The 6,582-nt window shown below is 39.4% G+C and overlaps 1 pseudogene; it reads left to right on the top strand.

Moving 5' to 3' along the window:
- Positions 1-523: 523 nt before the first annotated feature.
- LOC118845495 lies at positions 524-887 on the top strand (annotated as a pseudogene).
- Positions 888-6,582: the final 5,695 nt, after the last annotated feature.

The following is a 6,582-nucleotide window of genomic DNA, read 5'->3' as shown; positions in this document are numbered from 1 at the left end:
AATAAAACCATAATAATCATGCACCAAATTAATAACTATCCATAAAATCAGTGATTTCCACCCCCACCCCCAATCAAGAAGGAGTTGAGATGGGTTGAAATAATACCAGGAATTCTAGAGTCCCTTGGATTTGGTCATCCAGGTTGGCCAGATGAAAGCAGTGAATGTCACCTCTGAACATTTTCTCCGGACTTTTTGTTGTTGTTGTTCAGTCTCTGGATCTTCTCCAGCTTGAAAATGTCCTTTTTAAACTACGGCAACCAGAACTAACACAGGTGTGGCCTGGCAATGGAGCTTGCTAGTTCTGTGAACGCGAGTCAGTGGTTTAATCTTTTGGATCCTCCATTCCTTAATCTGTCCTATATGGAGAACAATACTTAGCACATTGCCTAGCACTTAATAATAAACGATTGATTGACCTCCTTGTTTTACCTGTTTCCTAGTAGTACACACACTGAGAGACTGTAGGTAATGTGCTTTGCAAACTTTGAAAGGATATTGAAAAGTTAATATTAGCTTTTTCGGTTCCTGGCTTCCAAGATGACCAAGAAGAGGAGGAACAACGGGCGCGCCAAGAAGGGCCGCGGCCACGTGCAACCCACCCGTTGCACCAACTGCGCCCGCTGCGTGCCGAAGGACAGGGCCATCAAGAAATTTGTAATCCGCAACATCGTGGAAGCCGCGGCCGTTAGGGACATCTCCGACGCCGGCGTCTTCGACTCCTATGTGCTGCCCAAACTGTATGTGAAACTACATTGCTGTGTGAGCTGCGCGATCCACAGCAAGGTAGTGAGGAATCGCTCCCCTGAGGCTTGGAAGGATCGGACGCCCCGCCCCGATTCAGACCAGCAGGTGCTGCCCCCAGACCCCCTCCAAAGCCCATGTAAAAAGCTATGTGTCCATCGACATTCCCGAATCGATCAGAGGAAAATAAAATGGTCGGTCTATCTTTAAAAAAAAAAAAGTTAATATTAGCATTAAAATGTTAATAAACAGACGTTCCTACCAACAAGAACAGTTAACTGTCTCACTTTTTTTTTTAATAGTTGCAATCAATTTATTAAAAGAGATGATTGGTTAGGCATCTGCAATGGTGACCTCAACTTCTACACCTGGTTCAATGCTGATAGAAGTGATCTGTTTAACAACTTCAGAAGGACTCTGCAAATCAATAAGGCGTTTGTGGATTCTCATCTGGAACCGATTCGAAGTCTTTGAACCTTCACCGCAAGGAGTTTCTCTAGTTGTGATCCGAAGTGTCTTAGTAGACATTCGAAGAGGTCCCTTCACTTTCAAGTTCTTTTCTTTGGCTCCTCTAATTAGGTCAGCACACACTTTTGATCCGCATCCGGTGAATGGCCACTTCGGGCTCCACAAGGGTCTTGCCGGTGTCTTTGAATGCCATGACAATGGAGCAGCTTCCTGACCGACTTATATCTCGGTGAGAGCGAACAGCGGTGAGTCAGGAGGAGGAGAGGCAAGGAGAGCAGGGACACCTTGCAGCCATCTCACTTTCACTGAAATGAAATGAATCATTTTCAGTAGATCTGTGGGTTGTTGGCCCTCTGGGAATGCACTTGACCTCAGGCTGTGTTTTTTTAGGTTCTCGGTTTGGTCATTCCACCCCTTGCCTCAATATGGCAGAGGGTTCAACAGCAGAGAACAGGTTTACATTTTCTGGTACTATAGTTCCCAGTGGTCCGAGAGTTGGGTAGGATTGGCTCAATCACACTCTAAGACAGCTCAGGCATTGCCTTATTAAAAAAATTGAATATTTAAAACCCACAGAATAATTTTTTAGTTAAAATATGAAAACCTTCAGGAAATAGTAACATGATGTCATAAACAAGAGCTAAAAAAACTGGGTTTCAGCCCAAACTGCATATTTATGAGCTTATAAGGACATTTCTACAAATACTCATGGATAATAGCACACATTTATATAGTGCTTTAAGATTCAAGGTAGTCTATATGCATTGTCTCATTTGATTCTTATTCTAGTCTTGTGCCACAGCTGCTAATACAATCTTTATTTTACAGATGAGGAAACCAGAGGTTAAAACAGACAAGTGACTTGCCCTGAGCCATTCAGCTAGTCAGCATCTGAGGTGTTCAGTACTAACTCTACTATGCCACACCACTTCTGGAGTCAAACAGATTACTACATGGTCAGACAAATTAATTTGTCCATCCTGCTGGCCACAAATAAATTTGATTATGGTAAAATTAGATAGGCTGAGTTGAAGGATCTGTGAATGAAATTGACCGTTTCTGCCATACTGGAGTCCAAAATGATGGAATTTCAAGAACATAAATATTTAATGTGTTCTATGCTGTTTTAATGTGTTCTATGATGATAAATAGTAGTAGAATGATATTGAAAAAGTAACACAGCACAGTCACCCTGAAGCCTCATTACTCATTTCCATCTAGGCACTGAAAGATTAGAAGAGCACTGGAGGAATCTGAAAGATACCATGTTGTGATTGTTTTGATCCTTTGAGTGCTGTCCAGAGTAAAGGACAACTGAGATCTAAATGCCTTCAGTTTTCTTTATTATCTTCCTTGGATGGCAAAATGGAGTGATTAACAACATAAATCTGCCCAGAAATAGCCTTGCCCCAAAATAGAACATGTGTGTTAAAAGCAAAGGTACACCATGTCCTTTCTTCATTTAGGAAATTTCCTCAAAGTAAATTTCACAGACCCTTCTTCCATGTATTCAATTCCAGAATAATTGACTAATTTGAAATACTTGCCTCCCCAATTCTTGTGTGAGAACCTGTTTCTGAGTTAAAAGATCTTCCCAGCAGTCTCATAAAGAAATTAATGCCAAAGACCTAGGCAGCAAGCTCTAATGGAAGAGACACCAAACCTGAGCAAGACTCAGACTCAAATGTCATTTCTGATATTTACCGATTGTTCCTTGGCCATTTAACCATTATCTCAGCCTCAATTTCCTCATCTGTAAAATGGAGATGACAATACCCTTCTTGCTTACTCCACAGAGTCATCATGAGAACAGCCACACTTTGCCAACCTTAAAATGCTATGTAAATGGTAACTCTTGTTATTCACCAAAGTGAGCGCTAACTGCATTACTTCCGGGAACATGTTGCAGAATGAAGAATTCTTAGTGTTATTTTCGTTTGTTTATTTTTCTTCCTTATAATTTAACTCATTTGTCATTTCAGTCTTATTATACAGCTTCACACAACTTCATTGGAAAAAAATATGAAGCAAACCTAAGGTTATCTAGCTAAATGCAAAAAGAATTAAATACAAATTTATTGCAGATGGATCACAATTTGATTATGCCACTCCACTTTTCCAAATGCAGCAGCCAGACTCTGGCCAGATGCAGGCTTTAACATCCAAATCAAACAAAAATAAAACAAAAGGCCTCTTTGGGTATCTTTCCACCAATTTCCAATATGATGTTTTAAGATTCTTTCAAATACCTATTTTCCGGGCATGTCTGTTTTTTATTTTTCTCCCACTAGCCATGCTTACTTCAATTCCTTTGAGCTGGGACTTGTTTTGCCTTATATCCTTTCACTTAACATCTTATACATGGGAAACAAAAGACTTTCTGTTTCTGTTCATTTGTGGAAATTCCTTTCGATTTCAGGAATTCAAAATTTTTCTTTTAAAAGCAGATGCTTTTAATTTAAGGTCGGGATGACGCATTTGGTTTTCAATCTACTACAAAGGACTATGAAATACCACATGAAGAGTTCTGTATAGTTTATATATTGATTCTAGTGAGTCATTAAGCAGATTTTCTTAGCCAATGAGCCATTCACTTTGACTTAAATTGTGCAACGGAAATATATTGGAGGTTCCTCCTATCTTCAATAGGAGGTTCACTCCTATCTTCAATACCTTTAGTAACTAACTTTATCGTCAACTAAGTCTCCAATGATATTTTCTTTTTCAGTTCACTTCAAGGTCACAAGATGTTGGCTTAGCAGTTTTCCAGATATTGTATTGTTTTTTTTTCCCCTTTGTTTCATGAGTTATCATGGCCAAGGAACCCATCACCCAATGATCAAACTCCTAGTGATGAGCCTTTTGCCATGCTTAACCAGCCTTTCCAGCCTGACAGAATCTGCCAGAACTTGTACTGTGGTGGCACAAATTTGAGAACACAGAATTATCATCAAGCCACAATAATACAGTGGAGGAAAATTTTCATAGAAATCCTTTCATAAGGAAGAACTCCAAGATGTTGGGTAAATGTTCCATGGTGGATTTATGAAAGGAGATGGACAAGAACTACAGAGAATGAGAAAGAGTAGAGAGGTCTGATAATACTACATTGGAGGGGGCAGCCATGATATTAAGAGAACAGGAGTACAACTTACCAGAGTTCCCTCTTTCCCTCTACAAGATGAGTCCTTGAAAGGTGACAAAGCTGTCCTGGGGCTTGGTTAGCCCAGGAGCCAAGGATCAATTTGCATTTCCCTTGACATAGCTTCCTGGTAGCCTCTGGTCATAATTACCTGGCTTCCTGTTCACCTAAGATCATTAAAAGCCCATTCATGAGGTATAAGGCTCTACAGACTTGGCAGATGTCCTTACTCTCTGTCATTTCTCCTTGCCCTGCTGATAATATGCATTTCCATGTGGAGAAGAAGGTTCCTATTCCTCTCTCCAACACAGGTTAAGGGCTAACTAGAGTATCATTTTGAACATTCATTCTATGCTCTAAGTAAAATCTTTTTGTTTACTGTTGAATGATTTCTGACTGCCTCATTTCATTCTGACATCAAAGCCGAAGAAGCAGAGTACCAGCATGAGTCAGACTTATCTCTAATACATGAGAAATATTGAAATATAACCATTGGCCTCTTTCAGAGAAGGCTTAAAGGCTAAATCCTTCTTGGCATGGAGGAAGGAAGAGTCTCCATTCTTACACCTCTCTTTTTCACATTTTATCCCCTTCAGGTGGATCAAAACCTGGGAAAAATGGATAAGGTGCTAGCCATTGAGTACCTTTAATGGATAAGGTACCACCTTCTGGTCCTAGGGTGAATTTGTATTGTTGAACTTTTGGTTTCTAGAGAAGTAAAGCCCTTTCCTCTTGACTCTCAGGGCCTCTCCTTTTTGGTTTCTGGGTGCAAATTTCTGTCTCTGTAGTCATAATGTTTAGCTGTTGATAAAACTCTGAGCTCTGTCCATAAGAATAGAGAGTGCGAGGTCATGAAAAGAGCTCTGGTCTGGGTTTGTCACCAGCTTCAGAATCTCAGCTCTATGAATTATCTGTGTAATTTCATCACTGCTGTATGTCCATAGCAGAATGTAAGTCCCCTAAGAGCAGGGACTGTTTCTGTTTTTCCCTTCTGTTCCCCACTCCTAACCAAGTGCCTTGCACCTAATGAGCAGGCCCTTAATAAATATTGTTGAATTAAATGAAGTCCTTTTGCCATTCTAGGCCTCAGCTTCTTCATTAATAAAATGAGAATAGATTAGATGATCTTTAAATTCTCTTTTCCCTCTAAATCTGTTAATCTGTTCTTTCTGGTTCCTCTTTTTGACCTGAATGCTTAAACCCTTCTTACAAAGTATTTTCCCAACTGTTCTCTTCTAGATCAGCTCATCCTATATTCTGTCCTCACTTTTATGTACTTCTATTTGCCGAGGAGCCCTCAGGTAAAAAGCAGCAGAAAAGCAAAGCCTTAGAATTGGCTCAGAAAAACATTATGGAATGAGGAAGTAAATTTCTCATAAAATAAAAACCAAGCCATTTAAACCACCTTTGTGAAATGTCAAATGGGATTTAGATTTCTGGAATACAAGTAAATTTCTGAAATTTAAATTATTCACAGAAATGAAAAACATTCAGGAATGCATGGAAAAACAAATCTTCATTTTAAAAGTTAATATTGAAGTTTTGTGGAAATTTTTAAAAAAGAATTATTTTATGCCAAAATAGTTCAGAAGGGCTGTGAAAGGAACTTTGTTAGAATTTGAAAATACTGTAATAACAAGAAGTATATGATAAAAGAGTAGAGGCTTTAGGGAAAAAATCTTCTGGCTTAAAAGGCATTTTGTGTCTTACAGAGTTGGAGCAACACAGAACCAAAGGCCCACTGAAAATGTGAATAGATCCACTTTTAATCCGTTGAGCCCCTTACTATCGCGATATTGTGGAGGCTCCAAAGGCCACCGACTGGTACTGGTTTGAGACACTAAGCACAAGTTTTATAATGAGTAAATTTTCCTTTCTGATTGAGGTATAGGACACCTAGCCAGGTTGTTAGAGAATCATTCAGTTTCACATCATTGTCTACAAGAAGTTTGTGTTTTGGAGGAGAGTGGAATATAGAGACACAAGTTCATCTTTTTAATGTCTAAGTATTGGAAGTCAGATCTATTCATGAATTCAACATTGTCTACTCTGTTTAGATTAGTCTTTCATTGACATTAGTGGGTCTTTGGTGAATACCTTGTCATATATAGAAGAGCTTTAAAAACCCAAATAATTAACCATTTCCTAGGTACTAGAAAGCCTATCAGCCCAAAAGAAAGCAAATGGGGGGGGGGGGGGCCGGAGTGAAAGAGACAGAGAGAGAAAGA

The sequence above is a fragment of the Trichosurus vulpecula genome, chromosome 4 (assembly GCF_011100635.1).
Source record: "Trichosurus vulpecula isolate mTriVul1 chromosome 4, mTriVul1.pri, whole genome shotgun sequence".
Taxonomy (NCBI): domain Eukaryota; kingdom Metazoa; phylum Chordata; class Mammalia; order Diprotodontia; family Phalangeridae; genus Trichosurus; species Trichosurus vulpecula.
Note: the sequence above shows the minus strand (reverse complement) of the source record. Positions and strands in the feature narration are given on the sequence as shown.